This window comes from Camelus bactrianus, chromosome 11 (assembly GCF_048773025.1).
Source record: "Camelus bactrianus isolate YW-2024 breed Bactrian camel chromosome 11, ASM4877302v1, whole genome shotgun sequence".
Classification (NCBI taxonomy): Eukaryota; Metazoa; Chordata; class Mammalia; order Artiodactyla; family Camelidae; genus Camelus; species Camelus bactrianus.
The window spans coordinates 17,307,838-17,328,296 of record NC_133549.1 but is presented as its reverse complement, the minus strand read 5'-3'; the positions used below and the strand labels follow the sequence as shown (position 1 = coordinate 17,328,296).

General features: G+C 53.9%; 1 protein-coding gene and 1 long non-coding RNA gene across 2 annotated transcripts in view; both read left to right on the top strand.

Moving 5' to 3' along the window:
* The window catches only part of PPP2R2D (protein phosphatase 2 regulatory subunit Bdelta), a 30,502-nt gene that overhangs the window by 8,939 nt on the left and 1,104 nt on the right, over window positions 1-20,459 (top strand).
* Window positions 10,509-19,851, top strand: LOC141579054 (uncharacterized). Its single transcript, XR_012510037.1, has 2 exons — window positions 10,509-10,539; window positions 10,932-19,851. It is a non-coding gene; the product is annotated as an uncharacterized LOC141579054 (long non-coding RNA).

Sequence of the window (20,459 nt, the reverse complement as noted above, 5' to 3'; positions counted from 1 at the left end):
CGGGGGGTGGGGGTGTGCTGCGCCAGCCTCGCCGCGAGCACGTTGGGTGCACACGGAAGGCTTGGGACTGGGTAACAGTAATTCGTGTGGCTGTTCATTGAGGCTATTCCTAAGCAGAACTGGCGTTTTTTCCGTCTTGTCTCCCTGCACACACGTGGTATGAGCAGCAGGGCTGCAGGCGCGGTTTGAGCTACGGGCTTTGTGCTGAGACACCAGCAGTTTCAGCCCCCATTGCCTTTGCTCATCCACGCAGGTGGCAGCGCAGTGACAATGGCAGGTGAGATATTGGCAGGTGAAGTAGCGTTGACCTCGTGGACCTCTGAGTGGTTCTCTAGAGCCCCCAGGGGTCTACAGACCACAGTCAGAGAACTGCTTTAAGGCGCGCTGTTAGCAGCAAGAATGCAGAGCAGGGCAGATCTCAAGATGAACTGTCCCTTCTCATCTTTACTGGATTTCATTGTTTTTGTCTCAAAAAGCAAAAGGAGGGCGTTTATTATTTAAAGTAAGTCAAACGGTGAGACGTGAAGAGAGTGGCAGGGGAGCCCTCGCGCCCCACGGCCCTGGCGGAGCCCTCCCCAGGCAGCTGCTCCTAGCGGCTTGTGTGTGTTTTCTAGACCGTTTCCTATTTATTTATCTGTGTGTTTTTGCTTTAAAATTTAACTTGTGTATAAGCAGCGGTTTCTAAGTTCCTTGCACAGCGTGAGCACACTGAACACTGCTTTGCAGCTCGCTCACCCGCATCACCGTGCGGGATTGGAGGCGTGCGGTGGCCCAGCCTTCCGCTGAGCTGGGCGGCTGCTTGAGCCCAGCTGCCCCTCGCCTCGGGCCCTTGGGGGTACAAGTGCCACTGTTACTTTTGTTTACAAAGGAGAGCTTGAGTCTCAGGGAGAGGGAGTCCCTTGTCCAAGGACGCGGAGCTGGTGGTGCAGGCAGGTCTCCTGGCCGCGGGGCCCCTGCCCAGGCTGCTCTCCGCAGGGCCGCTGGACTCTGGTCTTGGGACTTCCCTCACCGTTGCCGGGATGTCAGATTCCCCCCGCCGTCCTTTCTCTTGGTTTGTTCTCATCTTGCCAAGTTGTATCTGCCAGTGGTTTCTTGCAAAAGGGTTTTTTGTGGTCATTCTTGCTCTTTAAACGTATGAAAACGTCTTTACTCCACCCTCAAGCTTGACTGAAGATTTGGCTGGGTACAGAATTTCAGGTTGAAAATTACTTTTCCTGCGTCTTACATGATGCCGTCTGAGTCCTTCTGCGTGTGTGTGACCTGTTTGTTCTCTCCCTTCTGCCCTCAGCCCCGTGGGTCAGAGCGCTGCGCTGGGGCGGGGCCTCTTCCTTAGGGGACTGGGTAACAGTAATTCGTATGGCCCTTGTGCCCAGACAGCCTGGACGCGCTCGTGTCCGTTCTGGGAGACGTGTCCTACCCTGTGATGGCTTTTCCCTTCCTTTTGTCTGTCGTCTTGCTGGAACCTGTTACCGGGGGATGGGCGGCCTGGGCCTGCCCTCTGATGATCCTGGCCCTCCTGTTGCCCGCCTCTTTGTTGTCTTCTTCTACCCTTTGGGAGAGGTCTTGAGGTTTTAAATTACCACTGTTACCCTGTGAATTTCGAAGAGCACTCCTTGTTTGTGCTTGCTGCTGTCCCTTAAGGGTGCCACGGGCGCCATAGCTTCCTGCCCCCGTGGCCGAGCTGAGTGTGCGCCACGCCCAGCACCCGCTCCGTGGGCTGCGGTGGGGCTCACTGGTCACCACCGCGGCGTGCTTGCTCAGGACAGCAGCTGGCAGCTGCGCAGGCCTCGGCCGACACTGGTGGCACCGTCACTCACTAGGGGTCAGCTCCCTGCAAACAGCAGGCGTCCTGTCTGTGACTTTGCTGGTGCGCTGCCCCCTTCCCTCCAGGTTCCTGCTCAGTGCCGGGTCTTCTCTCCTGGGCCTTTAGATCCTGAGCTGTTGGTTCTTGTTGAAGTTGGAGCCACGTTGGAGCAGAGAGGCAGTTCTGTGGGCAGGGGTCTTTCAGTGGAGGGCTTTCCTGTGGTGGGTCCTTTCCTTGGACCTCAAGTGTTTGACTCCTGAGGCCTTTTCTCCTGGCTCTGGGCATTTTGGAGAGGACCGCTTGTGGAAACATCCACTCCTAGCAGCCAGCGTTCAGGAAGCCATAGTGGAGGGGCAGCGTGTGCCCCGGCCTGACAGGACGGCGCCTGGCTTGGGGGCCCAGCAGTTCTGGGAACAGACTTCCTGCCATCCCCAGGCCCCACAGCTGGCACGGAGCTTGCCCAAGGCCGTCGGTGCGTTGAGATGTTGGCCCCGTGCACACCCAGACTGTCCCCGGTCAGTCCCCACCCTCCAGCCCCTTGCCGTCATCCACAGCGTCCACTGAAGCCTGCTCACACTTGCGGCCTTGTGGACAGATGCCCTTTCAGTCTCCTGACCCCTTAGCGAGCAGGAGGGGAAGGGAAGGAGTGGGCCCTGGGCGCCGTCCCACGCATGGCTGAGAGGCTGGGACGTTCCCGGGAGCTGCTAAGCATTCCTCACGGGCTTTCGAGGAGGATCTGAGTGGGCGGTGGTGAGCTCTGCATCAGCCAGGGACCAGCTTGCAGCAGAGTGCTTCATGGCGGGCGGTTCGCACCAGGAGAAGGCGTCTCGCTCCGGTGACACGGGCACCCGGTGCCAGCAGCACAGCTGGAGGGGTGGTCTGTGCTGTGCGTAGGGCACCAGGCACTTGGGCAGGACAGAGGGCAGAACTGGGTCACTCTCTGTCCTTGGTGCTTGTGAAACCCAGCTCAGTGTCCTCTGTCATCACCACGTTTATGCTCCGGCATCCACAGTACTGCCAGATGAAATTCATGCTGGTCGTTTTAATGCTCTTCGTCTTGTAGTTTTGTTGGTATTTAACTTGTATATTTTGATTTCAGAGCTCTTCTAAACTCTACAGAGGGCTTTCTAATTTTAGTTTCATACATACTTACATAGCTAATGAAAATAATTTCTCACCACTGGCACTCATAGAGTTTCTCTTTTAAAAGATTCACTCCATTTTAATTAAGTGTGAAAATCACTGACAGCTAGAATTCCATTAATTATATAATATTGTGCACCCCTTGGGTATAAATGACATAGATTTTTAGTCCCTTTTAGTCCAATACAGAATAGTTTCATTTAAGCAAATAGGTTATTTCAGGTAATTTAATTTAAAAAGTGACACTTGTAGCAAGAAGCCTAATCGTTTTCCCAAGGCTAACAGAAGACTAAGAGAAAAAGAAATCCCAGGCTGTAGAATTCAGCCCTTTTAAATGTCAATAAACAGTACCAGTGCAATAAGAACTTCATTTGCAGGAGGGATATCATATATTAACCAATAAATGTTTGTGCAGACCTTTGCGAATTGCGTTATATTATGGCCACTTTTCTGGGGAGTCCTTCAGGTGGTTACAACTTTTGGATCCATTTCTTATTAGTAGGTAAGTTGTTTATAGTAGCCATTTAGCAGTATTTGTCTTAACACTTCCGACCTCAATGGCACTGTGGCCTGCGCACCACAGAGAGGTCACTCGTTTGCCAGTAGGACCTGCCCTTTGAGCCGGGGCCCAGTGAGGATGGGTTTGTAATGATCCGTCCCTTCCTTGGAGCAGCGAGAGAGATTTTCTGCGGCAGCTGACAAAGGATGAGAGTCCGGTTGTGGTCAGAAAACCGGCTGCACCAGTCCTTTTGGAGACCAGAGCCGTGCCTTTGTTCGATCAGTGCTCAACGAAGCTGAGCTATTGAGAAAGCAGGTTTCCTCTGAAGTCTGTCGCGGGGTATTTGTCTCTGTCGTAAATCCAGCTCCGGTTCCCCTAACTGAAGTGTTAGCCTTAGGGCGACTGAGGACGTTTCCAGGCTTGGCTTTGTTCTTTGAGCCCTGTGGCCTCTGCCCCCAGCGAGCTGACGTCCGGATCTTTGTGCTGCTGGTGTTGCTGGTGTCAGGGATCTCGAGTGTCTGACCGGCAGTGTCCCACTAGGTAGCAGTGTCATTGTCAGTGACGGTGACGTTATCCGGACAGCGAGGTAGAACTTGTACTGTCTGTGATGTTATTTTGTACAGAAGCCAACCAGGTACCACACTGAATAAAACGTTTCTGCTGATTTTATGTAAGAATCGGGTTTGTTTTTAAAGGTCTTATCAGGCGTGCATTATAAAATGAGGCAGCAGTCTTCTTGAGCCAAGTTCTTTTGTTTTTTTTCCAAGATTAATTTCTGAGTTGCAGCCCCGTTTCCTTATCCCAGGACACCCCAGTCTAGGGGACTCCGAGTGCCGGCAGCTGGGCTTTAGCTTAGTGACCCATAAACCCACGTGGGCTCTCGGCTCCAGAACCAGCAGGCGGCTGCTTCATAATTACAAGTTTTCCATGAAAATTTTGCTCCATCCAGGGAGAAAATTTTATATGTGTTTATCTTTCTTTTGATCCTTTCTATCGATTTTTTTATGTTTATTGTAAATCCTCTCAAAAATCATAACCTGGTAAATTGCTTCTGTGTTTTGACAGCTGATGTCATCTCAGCTGTTGAATTTAATTACCCTGGAGGTCTTCTTGCAACAGGAGACAAGGGGCGGCAGAGTTGTTATCTTCCAGTGGGAACCGGAGGTTGGTGATGTGCAGCCCACAGCCAGGCGGGGCCATTCAGCTGGTCTGTCACTTAGGAGGAAGGAGCCCATTTCTCTCTCAGTCTCTGGTTAGGTTTGGAGTCTGTTATATACATTAACCATGTGGAACCTTCTGGGAGTTATCTCGGGTGAGCGGGAAGACCTGTGTTTCAGCTCACGGACATCCCAACAGCAAGCCTGCTCAGGTCCCCCAGGCCTCCTCTGTGGGGCGGGAGGAGAGTCCTGGCCCCACCCACAGGCGGGCACAGGTGGTGGTAAGGAGCAGGTGAAGGGTGCGGCCTGGTGGGTTCTGAGTTTACCTGCTTTCACCCTGTAGGGAGTGAAAGCGGCTGTGTGGAAGGCCCTGAGCAGCCTGCAGAGGTGCCGGCCTGCCCCGTGGCCCAGGGCTGCCTTGCGCAGCGGGGCGCAGGGGAGTCGGGATGTGTGCGGGGCCAGAAAGCCTCCCGCCCTTGCTCCGTAGTCAGGGGTGAGCGCCACCCACCCCCCAGCCCTGGAGGGAGCCCGCACCGTCGAGGACACTCCCTCACACACGCTGGTGTTCGGGTCCTGCCTGGGACAGGGGGAGGGGATAAACCCTTGTTTCTCAGTTATGCGTGGGAGGAGGGTGGGGACAGGGCCGGCCTTGCTGGTGAGCCTCCGTGTGTTTCAACGGCTGGGGGGGCAGGCCCAGGGCAGGAGTGCAGGTGCCAGGCCTGGCGCTTCTCTGAAGTGTGTGTCTTGCCGTCTCCCCGACGGACTCATAGGCAGGGTCCCTTGCCTTCCGGGCTGCACCCTGGCAGACCAGTGGGCAGCTGCTTTCTCACCTCCCAGTCCAAGTCTGCACTGCTGTGGTGAGGCTGGCGTAGGGCTCGTGGGCCCTGCTCCTCCTGCGGGGACGGGGCAGCAGATGCCGGCCCTGCCGCCGGGGGGCGCTCAGGGCCCCAGCACCTCAGTGTTACAGTAGGCCTGCTGCAGCTCATTGCGATTGTGTCCGTGTAAATTAACCTTTTTCTTCAATCCTGTTTTTTCTGATTTGGGGTGGTAAGAATTCTTCTGTGAATGTTACGTGTATTGTCATTAATCCTTCCAAAGCTCCACACTCTGACTTGTTTATAATTCTGCGGTCTCATCTTGGAGGTGTACTTTTGCACGGAGCTGCTTCATACACTTCGCCCTTTCCGTCAGAAGTGAGCGTGGGTGGTGGTGTTTGAGTGTGACTTTCAGCAGAAGGATTACTTAACAGGTATCTGAGCCAAAGCTGGCTTAATTGAGAGATCATTTTTAGCTCCTTAAAGTTTGCTATTTTAATGATGCCCTTACAGAAAATGAAATTTTTAGGGGGATGAGTATAGCTCAGAGGTGGAGCGCATGCTTGCCAGGTTCAGTCCCCAGTGCCTCCATTTAAAAAAAAAAGAAAGTGAAATTTGTCTTGTTTTTGTGGGTCATTGTTTAAAGCTAAAAAAAAATTGCTAGCCTCAAATATGAACTAGATTATTTTCAAGCCCAAGCATTCTGCCATGAGATGGTTGAGTGCTGTAGTTTTAAGAAGCTGTCATTAAGTGTTCTGTGAAGGTGTATTAAGTCAAGATTGTGACAGACGTGTACAATAGCAGGTCCCTAAAGTTGTTTAGATTTGATAAACCTAACCAACTGCAACTTAATAAACCCTGGGCAGCTTTTTCCTTCATCTTTTCCTTCATATTTTGGTTAATATAAAAAGAGCTTTTGTATTGCATCTGCCTTTAAAGTATGTTAGTGGTTGCTGTGTAATCCTCCTTATGGACTTGAAGTTTCCAGTGTGGACAAGTGTATAAACGTACTATCTTTTCATTCGTAATTGAGAGACAGCTGCTGGTGGCGCAGCAGCGCCAGGGGGGGCCTGGGCCACAGCGGTCTGTCCGCAGTGACGCAGAGGTCTCAGGGGTGTGGAGATTCGTGTTTGGGGCTCGAGGAAGTGGGGAGGGTTGCTGACAGGTGGAGCAGTGCCCTGCTTGGCTGGGGAAGTGCAGGGCATGAGGTGGAGAGGGAGCCATTGGAAGCTTCTGGCCAGGCTGGGGGTAGCGTGGGGGCAGAGTTAGCAGTGTGGTTTTGGGGCTTTTTTCCATGTTAGTGGCAGGGCCCTCTGTCCAGGGACCCCAGTGTGAGTCAGTCTGGGGCGAGCAGAGTCACAGATGTGGCTCTGTGCCCCTCCCTCAGAGCTCAGTTTTGCAGGGCCTATGCATCGGGACCCCCAGGGTCTGCAGCTCCCGCCCCTCTGCAGAATGCCTTCTCTCTGAATGGTGTGTCCAGTCACATCAGAGTGTCACAGAGGCCCGCACACCTGAACACAGCTGGGCTGCCCTGCCCCTTCCTCTGGGCGCTCAGCTCGGGTGGGTGGCCTCCGCAGCTTCGCTCTGCTGTGTCCCAGTGGGCCTTCCTCCTCTCACCTTTTCTGTTCCTACCACTCCCTGGACAGCATGAAGAACCCCACCGCCCACAAGTCCTTGGGAGCCGACTGAGGGCGTGGACAAGGGTGGGGGAGCAGTTGCTTTGGGTTGGGTCTGGGGTGGAGGGGGTTCCCAGGGAGGCTGCAGGGCTGAGGCTGCAACGCACTTCCCCCGTACGTTCGTGTCCTGGGCCTGATTGACGCCACAGAGTGTCCCTTTGCAGCATTTCAGTCTTGTTTTGTTCATCTGTGGGCTAGAAGCATCTGTCGGTATCTCGTGCTTTCTCACAGAGGGTGAGGGTGGTGCAGGGGAGAGTGGTCTGAGCGCTAACCACCGACAGAGCATGCGCACGGGGGGGGGGGGGGGCACGTGACCCTGGGCAGCGAAGTGCAGCAGAGACGTGTGGGTGGTTTGGGGGACTTTTCTCATCATAGGTGATCTTGATTCAGACGCATAAAGAGGTTATGTATCTAGGAATAAATGTGATTTGTCTAGCTCAATTTCTTCAACACACTCTGTAATGTGTTAAAAATGTACAATTTTAGATACTGGTTATAGAGCAAGAGTTAAAATCCTGGTCTTGATTTTTAATTATGGAATATTTCATAGAAAATGTCATTTTGGACATAGAGAAGATTTCAGAGATTAATATAGATACACTTATGAACCCACCACCCAGCTTTTTATTCCTTTATAAAAGAAAACCCTAATTGAAGACGACATAAACATGGAAAGGTATACTGTGCTCTTGGATTGAAAGAATTGATATTGTTAAAATGGCCATATTACCCAAGGCAATGTGCAGATAAATCCCAAACTGTCAGTGACATTTTTCATAGAGCTGGAACAAAACCATTTTTAATTTGTATGGAAACACAAAAGACCCCAAATGGCCAAAACAGTCTTGAGAAAGAAGAACAGAGCTGGAGGAATCATGCTCCCTGACTTCAGACTATACTACAAAGCTACAGTCGTCCACACAGTGTGGTGCTGGCACAGAAGCAGATACACAGGTCAGTGGAGCCCAATGAATAGTCCAGAAACAAACGCACGCACTTATGGTCAGTTAATTAATTAACAACAAAGGAGGCAAGAACACACAGTGGAGAAAAGACAGGCTCTTCAACAAGTCGTGCTGGGAAGCCTGGGCAGCCAACTAGTAAAAGAAGGACATGAAAACGTTCTCTAACACCACGTACAAACATAAACTCAAGATGGATTAAAGACCTAAATGGAAGATCAGATACTACAAAAATCCTACAGGAAAACAGGCAGAACACTCTTCAACATACATTTCAGCAATTTTTTTTTGAGCCAGCTCCTAGAGTAATGGAAATAAAAGCAAAAGTAAACAAATGGGACCTGATTGAACTTAAAAGCTTTTGCACAGCAAAGGAAACCATAAACAAAACGAAAAGACAACATACAGAATGGGAGAAAATATTTGCAAATCACATAACCGACAAGGGACTGTTTTCCAAAATACACAACAGCTTATGCAGCTTAATATCAAGAAAACAAACAACCCAATCAAAAAAAGGACAGAAGACCCAAACAGGCATTTCTCCAAAGAAGACAGTCAGATGGCCAACAGGCACATGAGAAGATGCTCAGTATCGCTAATTTTTAGAGACTGCAAATCAAAACTACAGTGAAGTTATCATCTCACACCAGTCAGAATGGCTGTCATTAAAAAGTCTTCAAACACATGCTGGAGAGGGTGTGGAGAAAAGGGGGCCCTCCTACACTCTGGTGGTGATGAAAATGGACGTAGCCACTGTAGTGAACAGTATAGCGGTTCCTTAAAAAACTAAAGCAGACTCACCATGTGACCAGCAATAACACTCCTGGGTGTGTATCTGGAGGGAACTCTGATTTGAAAAGACACGTGCGGGAGGGTATAGCTCCCTGCTGGAGTGCGTGCTTAACATGCACGGGGTCCTGGGTTCAGTCCCCAGTATCCCTGTTAAAAATAAGTAAATAAGCCTAATTACGCCCCAAAGAAAATTGAAAAGGAAAGACACATGCACCTCAGTGTTCACAGCAGCACTGTTTACAACAGCCAAGGCATGGAAGCAGCCTCAGCAGATGACTGGATAAAGAAGATGTGGTGTATTTATACAACGGAGTGCTGCTCAGCAGTAAATAAAATAATGCCATTTGCAGCAACATGGATGGACTTAAGAGATTATCATACTAAATGAAGTAAGATGGAGAAAGACAGATATATGATATCACTTTTATGTGGAATCTGAAAAAAAGAATGATACAAATTCTATTTGTAAACCCAAAACAGACTCATGGACATAGAAAACAAGCTATAGTTACCAAAGGGGAAGGGGCGGGGAGGCATAAATTAGGGGATGAGGATTAACAGACACACGTTACTATGTGTAAAATAGGTAAACCAGGACCTGCTGCAGAGCACCGGGAACTATATCTGAATATAGTTCTTGTAGTAACATAATGGAAAAGCATCTGGAGAGACTGTACGTATGTGGCTGAATAGCTCTGCTGTGCACCTGAAACTAACCTTGTAAGTCAATTACACTTCAATAAAAAATTTAAAAACAACAACCCTGGGCACACTGATGAAGCCCCCTGTGTGCTCTTCCCCCGTTTTATCTTTCCATGTCACTCCCAAGTCTTAATTCATTATCCCTCTACCTTCCCAGAGTTGGTCATTAGGTGGTTTCTGTTTTCACTACAGTGTAAGGGGGGGGGGGGTGAGTGTGTGTGGGGGTGTGTGTGTGTGCCCTTGAGAGGGCGCTTGCTGTGGGTGGGTATCTTGCTGCTCCTGCACGTGCTGCAGAGTTGCCCCCGCTGTTCAGTTCATCGTCACTGCTGTGTGGTGCTCGTTCGGGACTGCCGGTCAGCCCCCCTTGCTGGTGGTGCGAGCGTGTGTCGGCTGGCTGGCACAGCTGCTGGTGACGTGTGCGTCCCCATGGCTCGCTCCTGGAGAACGCTGGCCGGCCAGCACACTCTCCACAGGGCCGGCTTGCAGCCGTGCCCACCTCTGTGGGCCCTGCAGCCTCCCTCAGAGCCGCCCCACCACGCCCAGGTGGCGCAGAGGCGGCCAGGGCCAGTGCGCCCCCGCGGAGGAGCCCCGCCTGTCCCAGAGAGCAGGCGCCCAGCAGTGGGGGGGCGGGGCTGGGAGTCGGCTTCCTTCTTTGTTTCTTCCCAGTAAAGTAATTCTGAGTGTCCTCTGCTTGATAGTTTTTGGACTGAGGATTTTTGCTAACTTTTAAAATTGTGTGTGGTCATTTGATGCTCAAATTGGTACCAAATGTTTCTCTGCACTGCTTTGTTTATTAAAGCAGTTTCATGTTTCCTTGCAGAATAAAAGCCGCCCTCACTCTATGGGAGAATACAAAGTCTACAGTACCTGTCAAAGTCATAGACCAGAGTTTTACTGTTTGAAAAGTCTAGAAATTGAGGGAAAAATTAATAAAATTGGATGGTTACCGCAACAGAATGCTGCTCACTTTCTGCTCTCTGCAAATGGTAAGAGGTTTTTTTTTTTCCCCAGTGGCTGTTTGGTTTAGCATTTTATTTTTAACTTTCTGTGTGTAGATCCCTTCTTACTTTAACCCTTCCTGGAAGTTACTTCTGCTTTGAGCTTCGGGGTGGGGGAGGGTGAATGACTAGCTGGGTAGCAGGAGGTGGGTTGAAAGCTCAGCGCATGCACACGCACATCCTCGCAGCACTACGTTTCTGTGTTTCTTCGTCTTTACTGACTGCAGAAAACAGTATTTGTAACTGGAAACACTAACGTGCAGATACTCCTGGCCTGTGAACGGACGTGGAACCTCAGAGTTCTTAGCAGAACACTCAGCTGATAGTGGAGCATGATGTGGTTTTTCTTTTACTATGGAGAAGGAGGTTTCTGTTTTCAGATAAAACTATTAAATTATGGAAAATAAGTGAATGGGATAAAAGAGCAGAAGGTTACAGCTTGAAGGATGAAGATGGACGACTTCGAGACCCATTTAGAATTACAGCACTCCGGGTACGCGCCACGTTTTCTTTGCATTGTCGGTGCTTTTCATAAATTCATTAGTAATCACGCTCACGTCAGCTGTTTGTAGAATCTGTTAAGTTCAAATACTGTGAAACCTGCCTTCTGATCTGGGAGGTTATTTACATTTGATGTGTGCTTGTTAATGAAGCCTGAGTCCCCGGATTCTCACAAAAGAGAATGTCAGTCATGTTGCTGTCAGAAGACATGATGATACTAAAAAGACTCAGACTTAATTCCACAACAGGTCTTTCTAAATGTACCAACTGCCTTTATTCTAAAGGTTCAGAGTAGCACGTTGGCAGGGTTGAAGTCCAGACGGGACTCAGATCACTTCTCTGGAGGAAGTAGCATATGTTGGTTGAAAAAAAGGCAAGTTTGGATGTTTCGGGGTTCCTCGCCTGTCAGGCCAAGAGCATCGTCACTGCCTTTTTGAATTGTTAAATTCCTCACTCCCTTCTCGGTGCCCCGACGAATAGATGGGGTGAGCAGGTTTTATCCGTTCTAATACCTAGATTTTTTTCACATTTTAACACCAGTGAAACCCAGTAAAACTTAAAATCTAGTGTCTTGTAATTGGCCTAGTGTTGCTGTGGTGTCTTTAGTAAAATGAAATACGTGAAGGAGGTTGAACAAGCTTGCGCCCTGCCGGATGCGCCGCAGGGACACCAGGAGAGCTGCCCCGCCCGGGCAGGCCAGCCGCAGGTGACCTGCACCAGCGTCACTTCAGAGGTGCTCCCTGAACCAGCCACCTGGTTCACTTGAAAATGGTTGGCTGGTTGGTTGGTTTGTCAGTGCGGTTTAAAGACTTTGTTAAAGTATTGCTTCTCAAGTGAAGGCCGAGTTGGTGAACACATTCTGGGTTGGTAGCTGCGGTATTGCAGAGGGGGCACCACTGCAGAAAGCTCCCCCATCCCTCGCCCCGCTGCGGTGGCCCTCGAGCTCTCCCGTGCTGGGGGCACGCAGGGGCTGTGGTGGTGGGTGCCCAGGACGGGTCGCAGCCCAGCAGTGAAGGCAGTGCTGCCCACAGTTAGGAATTCCTAACAGTGGGATGGGCTGGGGCAGAGTCGCCATCAGACCTCGTGGGCCAGTCGTGTCCCCATATTCCTGGGAAGTTGAGGCCGAGAGAGCTGTGTAATTTGTTCACACCTGAACCCTAACTTGGACCCTGATGTTCTGGTCAGACGGTGGTGGTGTCCGTACGCCACGCTAATGCTTCCGCATCCATGAAGTAGTGGTAGTTTGCAGATAAACCACTGCAGGTGACAGTGACACTAGCTTTACAGTTACAGCATGTAAACTGCTCCATTGAACTGCAGGTGTGATAGAGCCATGGTGCCGGGGCCCGGTGGGCTGGTCTGAGTCCTCTGCCTCCCAGCCCGGCTCACCCTCCGCAGGAGCCCCGAGCTCCCAGCCAGGCCTGCTCCCCACGCCGGGTGCACACAGGCCCAGGCCGGGAGGCCTCTAGGTCTTCTATGCAAGGCCCCTTTCCTGCCTGCAGCCTCAACAGAGCTGGCCTAGAGGATGGCTGGAGCAAAGCCCGTGAGAGGCAGGGTGTCACCGTCGCCACAGGGCCATGGGCACGGCCACAGGCCGGCCTCTCTGCATGGACTCTGCTTTGTGAGTTCACGGACTACTTTGAACTTTAAGAGGAAGACAGTTTTTGAAGGGGAACAGAAACTTTGCTTTCCTCTTAAATTCTTTTAGTGCCAGAAAAGGGATTTAATTGTAAGAAGGGCTCTCTGTTGTCGATGTTACAGACAGAACGTGTTTTAATTAGAGACTCGATAGAGGGTGTGGCAGGCTGATCTAGTCCTGGCGGAACCAGCACTCCCCACTCCAGACGATGCAGTTAACTGCTTCGAAATGAGGGGAGTGTGTCATACATATTTCCCCAAGTTCATTTTTACAGAATTTCGGCCCGAGAAGACTGAAGAGATTTCCTCCCGCCCTTTCTAGATGCTCTTTCTTTTGGCTTTTAATTTAAAAAAATAACACTGTCACTAGTGTTTTGTTACAAGTGTGAATCTTCTGCCTTCCTTGCTGCCAGATGTCAGTGAGGTGGGCCTTTGTCCCTCCTTTCTCACATGTGACACTGCCACCCACGACGGTGTCCCCAGCTTTGGCCCCATGTGTGCGGGGCCAGCCCCCTCCTCTCGCCCTTCGCCGGGCTGGGCTCCTCTCCAGCCCGTACACTTCTGTGCGGATGTCCCATTCCTGACCACAGCGCTCACCACAGATAGGGTTTGGGGGCCTTTTTTAAAAAACCTTTTATTGCAGTGTAATATACAAACCAAAACACCCCACCTCTGCCGTGTAAGTGAAAAACTCCACCCTGTTCACAGGCTGAACAGTGCCCAATCAGCGAGGGCTCCTCGTGGCTCCCTGCCCCACCCTGGCCCCGAGCTCTCCTGCAGTCCCCGCACCCCCACCCCCACCCCGCCCTGCACACCCGGGGTGCTGGGGTGGCACTGAGGTGCAGGCCTCGCCGAGGGGTTGAGGAGCTCCTGCACCCAACTCTCACTCCGAGGCTGCAGGGAGAGAGGGAGGGCCTGAGTCTGTCCCCCAGGAAGGCTGGCCATGGCCACGTCACTAGGCATCAGGGTCCAATGGCCACTTGAGCTTTTCTTCAGCACCAGTGCAGCCCCCTTGGTCCGAGCAGCGGCTCAGGGCGGCCTGCCCCCCCCCCCCGCCCCCTCTGGTCTGCCTCCACAGCCCTGCTGAGCGCATGCTTGGGTGTCGCCTGCACATACTCTTCCTCAGCTGTGAATGTAGACTTGCTCCTTTTTGTTATCTTCTCTAAGTGTTCTTATTTTGTTCTACTGGGGTCTTTGTTTTGAATTCCTATTTCCTTCCGTTTTTAGGTCCCAATATTGAAGCCCATGGACCATATGGCAGAAGCAGTCCATGCCAAATTTTTGCAAATGCTCACATGTATTATACAAATTCCATTTCAGTAGTGATCATGAAACATCTTTCTGCAGATGACCTGAGAATTAATCTGTGGCACTTAGAAGCACAGACAGAAGCTTCAGTACCCTTCGGCCGCGTGTGTCGCAGGCCCTCCCTGGGGCCAGTCTTGGGGAGGCGCCCCCACCTCGCTCTCCCCATAGCCCAGAGTCTCCCCTCTGGGTGTGGCTCGCCGCGTGGTGGCCTAACGCGTCCATTCTTTGTGATTCACAGTGTTTTTCCCTAAAAACAGAAACTTGCACCTTTGGGAGTAGTTCTCTGGTAGTGGGAACAGCCTCAACTCCTGCCTCCCCAGTTGAGTCACAGGCATTTTTAAACCCAACCCAAGAAGTGACTGACTGTGTAAGAACTCAGTTTCAGAAGACAGGCTGTTTAGTCTCTTAGTTGGCCGGATGGTGCTGCTATTCGGAAGATGGAGATGTGACTAGCGCTGGCTCACTGGGCATTTGGGAGTCACTGGTCCCTCCAGGAAACGAGGGAGCCCCACGACAGCCTGCCTCCCGGGCGGCGCCCTCCAGGCCTGCGCTGAGGCTGACGCGGGGCTTTACTCACGTGACTCTCGGGGGTTCCGGTGCTAGCGTTTCACACGTAGCCTGTGTTACTGGTTGTCCTTCCACTGGTTCGGTGACTTACCTGACTTGGTCACTCGCTGTACGGAGAGGTGCGGAGGTCCTGTCCCACGGGCACCCGGAAGCGGCCGGGGTTGTCCCACCCGGGGCCAGATGCTGGAGGTCGCTATGCTCCCCACCCCGTACCCCTTCTCTCTTCAACTTTGCAGAAACCACAGCCCCTGCTTTCTCTTTATTTTCCTTAAACCCTTATATTTTTAATAATTCTTCTGCTAATATATGACAATTTTAAACAAAAATCAAATAATACAGAGGAAGGTTCTCTCCATAGTCCCACCTTCCGGGGACAGACGATGAGTGGTTGGATGCATCTTCCTCCAGGCTGTCTCTGTCTTTACAGACAGTGTATGTTTTTGCAGCCACTAGGATTGTCCTCTACGGGGGACGCAGTATCCCCGCGGTAGGAGGGTCAGGAGGCCCAGGTTCAGCTCGGCGGCCGTACCATCGGGTCGCTGGGCGTCTCCCAGCCTTTCTCTTCCTCTGTGAAGTTGCGGCACTAAAACGTGCCTCCTGGGTTACCGTGAAAGCCGAGGCTGCGGAGGTCTTGGCGGCTACCTGGAGCGTGGCCTGAGCCCCCGCCACCAGCCTCGTTCTTTCTTAAAACATTCTGTGCGTCTTTCTGTCAGCAGGAATGCAGATTCATCATCACTTGCAGGCTTCGTTTTCTTTCCACCCTTGGAGCTGAGGTCACTTCCAGCCCAGGACGTGGACAGGGTGCTGCAGCCGTGACTGTGTTCTCACATCTTCATGCGCTTGGTTAGCTGGGCGCGGCTGGGCGGGGGCTCCCCACAGTCGCTAAGAACTTGTTTTCAGCAGGACATCGGCTCTTTTAAAAAACAGCTTTCCAGTTCTATGAAACCAGGACAGTTCTTAATTTCTTTGCTTCTTGCTGAATTAGGGTATCTCCTATTAATTTGGTGTTCATTTTTGTGAAATCTTTTACCATCTGTTGTCATTTCTTCCTGTCGGAAGCTCACGTTTCTCTCAAGGTCTGTGAGGTCTGTTCGTGCGGTCACGCCTTCCCTGTTCTCCTGAGAGTTCTGCCCCGCCGCCGCGCTGCAGATGTCCTTCCTCGCGGAGGGGACGATAAAGCCCAGAAGCCGTCGCGTGCTCTCTTGCGTCTGTTGGCACTCTTTGAGGTGTCTTGGACCCACTCCCCTGGGCGAGGTGGGGGTCCCACCACCTGCGCCCTGACAGCCACCCCGTGTGTCTGGGGTGTTCTGACTCCTCAGAACGAGCTCTTGTGTCCGATGCTTACAAGAGCAGAATCTTGGAATCTGGCGGTCCTCGTGCGTGTCTCTGTGTATGTTGGTGTGGGGCTGCTGTGCGGCTGGGGACCTGCCTGTTTTTCTTACTTACATCTTTTGAAACGTGTTACCTTGCATTTTTCATTAAACACCAGTCTTTTCATTTAAGTCTTCATTAAATGCCAGCAGCAGCAGGATCGGCACTCGTGTATGTGGACGCAGCCCCGCCAGGCAGGCCAGGCACGTCGCTGAGTCTGGTCACCACACTGACGTAGACCCTCTTCGTGGCTGCGCCTCCTTCCCACCTGATCTGGTAAACCCACCGTGCGCACTGCCCCGTCTGCAAGCCTGAGCCTTAGCCCAGCACCCTAGACGTCATGGACATCACGCCGGCCGACATGGAGGAGCTGGCGGAGGTGGTCACGGTGGCCGTGTTCCACCCGCGCCGCTGCGGCGTGCTGGGCTACAGCAGCAGAGGGGGACTGGCAGGCTGTGCAACCGCTGTTCCGAGTGTAAGTGCCCAGCAGGCTTAAACGCCTCCTTTAGGCCGTGTGGCCTCCAACGCTAGACAGCGGTTCCCTGTGCTCTGCCTGGGCCCGCCAGCGCAGGCCCGGCCCCGGCTCCTGAGGCCCAGCGAGGCTCTGCCCAGTGCTGAACAGAGCGGGGCGCGAGGCCGAGCTGCCGTGACGGCACCTTTGCACCCTGCCACGCTGCACCAGGGCCTCTGCCGGGGCCGCGGGACACCCTTCGCCGTGACGTCTCGGTGGTGGAGTGGGCTCCGCGCACAGAGAGCTTGCGGGATGGAAGCCCCTTCCCTCAGGTGAAAGGCCAGCACTTTAATCTGCTGGGCCGCAAAGTCCCGCCCAGGCGAGGAACGGACTGGTTTGGTTCTTGCTTTCAGCCGCAGCGAGCAGGCCCCACTTTGTGGAAAACCGGTGGTCCGTGTGTCATGGACACGCATGTGCCGTGTGTGCTAGCAGCTTGGCCCCCGCGTCCCAACACTGAGAGGTGGCGCCGTCCTGGTGAGAGCACCGGACTTCGTGTCCCCACAGGAGGCCTGTCCGGTGCCTCCCGGCGCAGCGCGGGCGGCCCCAGCACTGCCGCCGCGAAGCGTGCTTGACGGCTGGCTCTCAGTGACCCCTCTGCCTTATTCTCTCTCTTTGAGGCTGAAGTGCGTTTTAAAGAAGTCTGTACTTCTAGTAGAATTCCTGCAAAGAAAAATGAGTCTTTTACAATGTTTGGCCTGTGTTTTCCAGGTAGCACTCTGGCGTAACCAGGTTTAGATTGCAGCGGTTGTTTTGTCAGCACATTTATTTGAGTAAATGCTCGGTATTGCCACCAGCTCGCTTAGAATTAACTTCAGATGCAGAGCCAGCAAACATAGGTTCCAACATTAAAAAAAAAATCAAAAGCAGCCGAAAATGAAAGGAGGTCCAGACCTCCTGGCCCAGAACTGACCGAGCCAAGAGCGCGGCAGAGCTGGGGCGCTGGTGTCGGTGCGTGGTGGGGGCCTCGGCGCAGGCGGAGGGCTGTCGAGTTACTGCTGCTTGTCCAAGGTATGCCAAGGGAGCATTTGGAATCTTCCCGGAAGTGGTAACTCGATTTTGTTAGCATCTGTCGTGACTGCTGAACAGCGAAGAAAACCCCTTCCCTGGCGGCTGTGACAGACGAGCTGTCCTGGTGGTTCAAACCTGGACCGTGGCGTTCCCAGCTGCGGGTCCCTGAGCAGCTCCTGGCCTCGTCGGCCCCGAGCGCAGCTGCATCCTCACACGATGCCCTTCACGTCCTTCTGGGGCAGGACCTGGCGCGGGTTTGGCAGCGACAGCATCAGGTCAGTGCCGGGGCCTCGCCAGAAAGCGGTCCGACAGTCGCAGGGAGCGGTCTGGTTCTGTCCAGGGCCTCATCCGTGGAGATGCTGGTTCCGAGCCGGGGCGAGACGGGGGCCTGAGCTTCAGAAAGAGTGGGATCGGGAGCAGTGTCAGGGCCAAGCCCTCTGGTGTCTCGGGTTGGGGGGCCTGAGTCCTACCTGGACTTGAAAATGATTTGTTCTCAGGTGTTTAAACAGAAGCTGAAAACGCTGTGTCTTCCAGTTTTTGAAGAGCCGGAAGACCCCAGCAGTAGGTCCTTCTCGGAAATTATCTCCTCCGTCTCCGACGTGAAGTTCAGCCACAGTGGTCGGTACGTGATGACCCAGGACTACCCGTCGGTGAAGGTGTGGGACCTCAGCATGGAGAGCCGGCCCGTGGAGACCCACCAGGGGAGGCCACGACGGGGCTGGCCCGCGCTGCGCCCACGACCGCCCCGACCCTCCTGTGCTCCCCGCCAGGGTGCACCAGCACCTCCTGCGCAGCGGCCGGCCGTGCTGCCTGCACAAGAACCACTGCGTCTTCGACACGTTCGGGGGCTGCCGGAGCGGCTGCGACAGGGGAGGCCGCCGGGGCTGCGGGGGGCTGTGGGCTGACGGTGGGCACATCCAGCGTCCGTCTGCCGTGACGGCTTTGAGGGGACAGGGGGACGTCTGGGCAGGTTTCTCAGCCCACTAGTGACCACCCTGTGTAAACGGCAGGCGCGGTGCGTGGTTCGCAGGGGCCACGTTTAAAATGCTTAGTGGATGATACGGTTTAATTTTTCATTATTTCCAAAATGAGTGACGAGGGAGGGAGTGGGGAAGCAACACGGACTGTGACGTGTGGAATGGCCACGTTCCCGTTTGCCTTTGCTGTCGGGGAGCAGTGGAGGGAGACGCCCTCAGCTGGCTGTCGCTCTTGGACGGAAGCGGAGGCGGCCGGCGGGAGCATGGCCCTGACGCCGGGTATTCCCCGTGCACGTTCCTCAGAGGTGCCACTGAGACCATGGTGCTGAGGGCTCTGTCTTCAGTGTCCCACGGAGAGCTCGTCCCCCGTCGGGGGAGGGGGGCTCTCGCATCGTCAGTTGGGTCCGCACAGCGTCGAGCCTGCCTGTCGTGTGGGCCACAGAGGCCTGGCCCCTGGCCGCGGGGTGGGGGAACGGACGTCCTGGCACAGACACCAGGAACGTCGGATGTGGCGCGTGCACCTCTTCACGCGCACAGCAGAGCTCACGGGCGCGTGAGGCCCGAGTGGGGGCCACAGGAGCCAGGAGGGGCCCTCGGGGCTGTGGGAAAGGCATCCGTCCAACGTCCACACAGAGCCCAAGGGAAGCTTGTCTTCTGGGACTTGGGTTGGGTGGATAAGTCGTCTGGGATAAGACACCAGAGCTTGCCTCCCTCGCCTGGAAGTCTGACTTAGGGCAGGTGTGCCAGGCAGGCAGCTCTGGGCACGCACAGGAGGAACCCTTTCAGGTCCAGGCCTCTCCCGTTCTCAAGCCGGCGTGCCACCCAAGTGTCTCCTGGATGCTGGCTGAGGACACGGAGCCCCTGTTGTAGACAGAGGACTGCACTCCTCGCGGCACAGCACAGCAGCACGTGCGCCACAGACACCCCATGGGGCGGGCACAAGGGCCAGGCAGGGGCCACTCGAGGGGGTTGGTGCCAGGGCCATGCAGGCTGGGCCGGCCGCAGCCACAGCCCTGAGACACGATGTGGCCCGGGTACAGCCAGAAGCTTTCTGGTGATGTTCACTTGTTGATTCACTCTTGCCGACGTCCCCTGCCCCCCTGCCCGGGACGGCACTGCCAAGCAGTTCCACTTTGTCCTGCTCTGGGTTGTATGAGCAGACGTGGACACGGCCACTTCCCTGCAAGTCCACTTCCCCTGTGTTTGGCAGTGTTCCCACCCGGGGAGCAGGGGACACCTGGCCAGGTGCTCAGGAAGCTTCTCACACTGTGTGGAGGAGCGGCCAGTGGGGACACCCCCTCCCTGGCACGTGTTGTCCGTCAGGAACTCTGAACTTGTAAAGTTGGTCGCTTTTATTTCTGTTGTGTATAGCCCTTGTGGTCAATGTTGATAATAAAATACTCCATCCTGGAAAAAAGACCTCTTACCAGTCTCTGTTCTGAATAACTGTTGCAGTTGAGTTTTGAAAGCACAGAGGTGAGCTGCAGGTCAGCACGTTTCTTCCTTGTCCTTTGATGGGCCTTGTGTTCCACGCGGAAGCTGGCTGGGACGCGCGCTGGTGGCAGGCAGCCGTCCAGACCCGGCAGCGGGCCTCGCGGGGTCCCCCGCGCAGTTCCCATTGAGACCGTGACGCCCGGAGCACCGCGAGTCATTTTTCTTTTCTGAGTTATCTTTTTTCCTGGCGTGAAGTTTTAGATGAGATTGGTCAGATCCTGAAGGATCTGCACACAGCCGGGATCAGCCCTGCACCGTGCACGGAGCCCCAGGCCTCTCGGGGTGGCTGCCCAAAGGTCAGCTTGGACGAGGCCCGACGACCGGGTGCCCCTGGGCCGGGGCGGGCGGCTGTGCAGGAGGGGCGCCAACTTCCCCACCTGGCGGCCGCCAAGAGAAAACCAGGCCGGCTGCGAAGCCACGGCTCAGACCCAACAGCGCCTGCCATCGGGTGGCCGTGCTTGGCGTCCTGTCCCGGGGCGTCGCGTGGGGCCGCGGCCAGACTCTGCCGTGGAACGGGCCCCGTTTCTCATGCT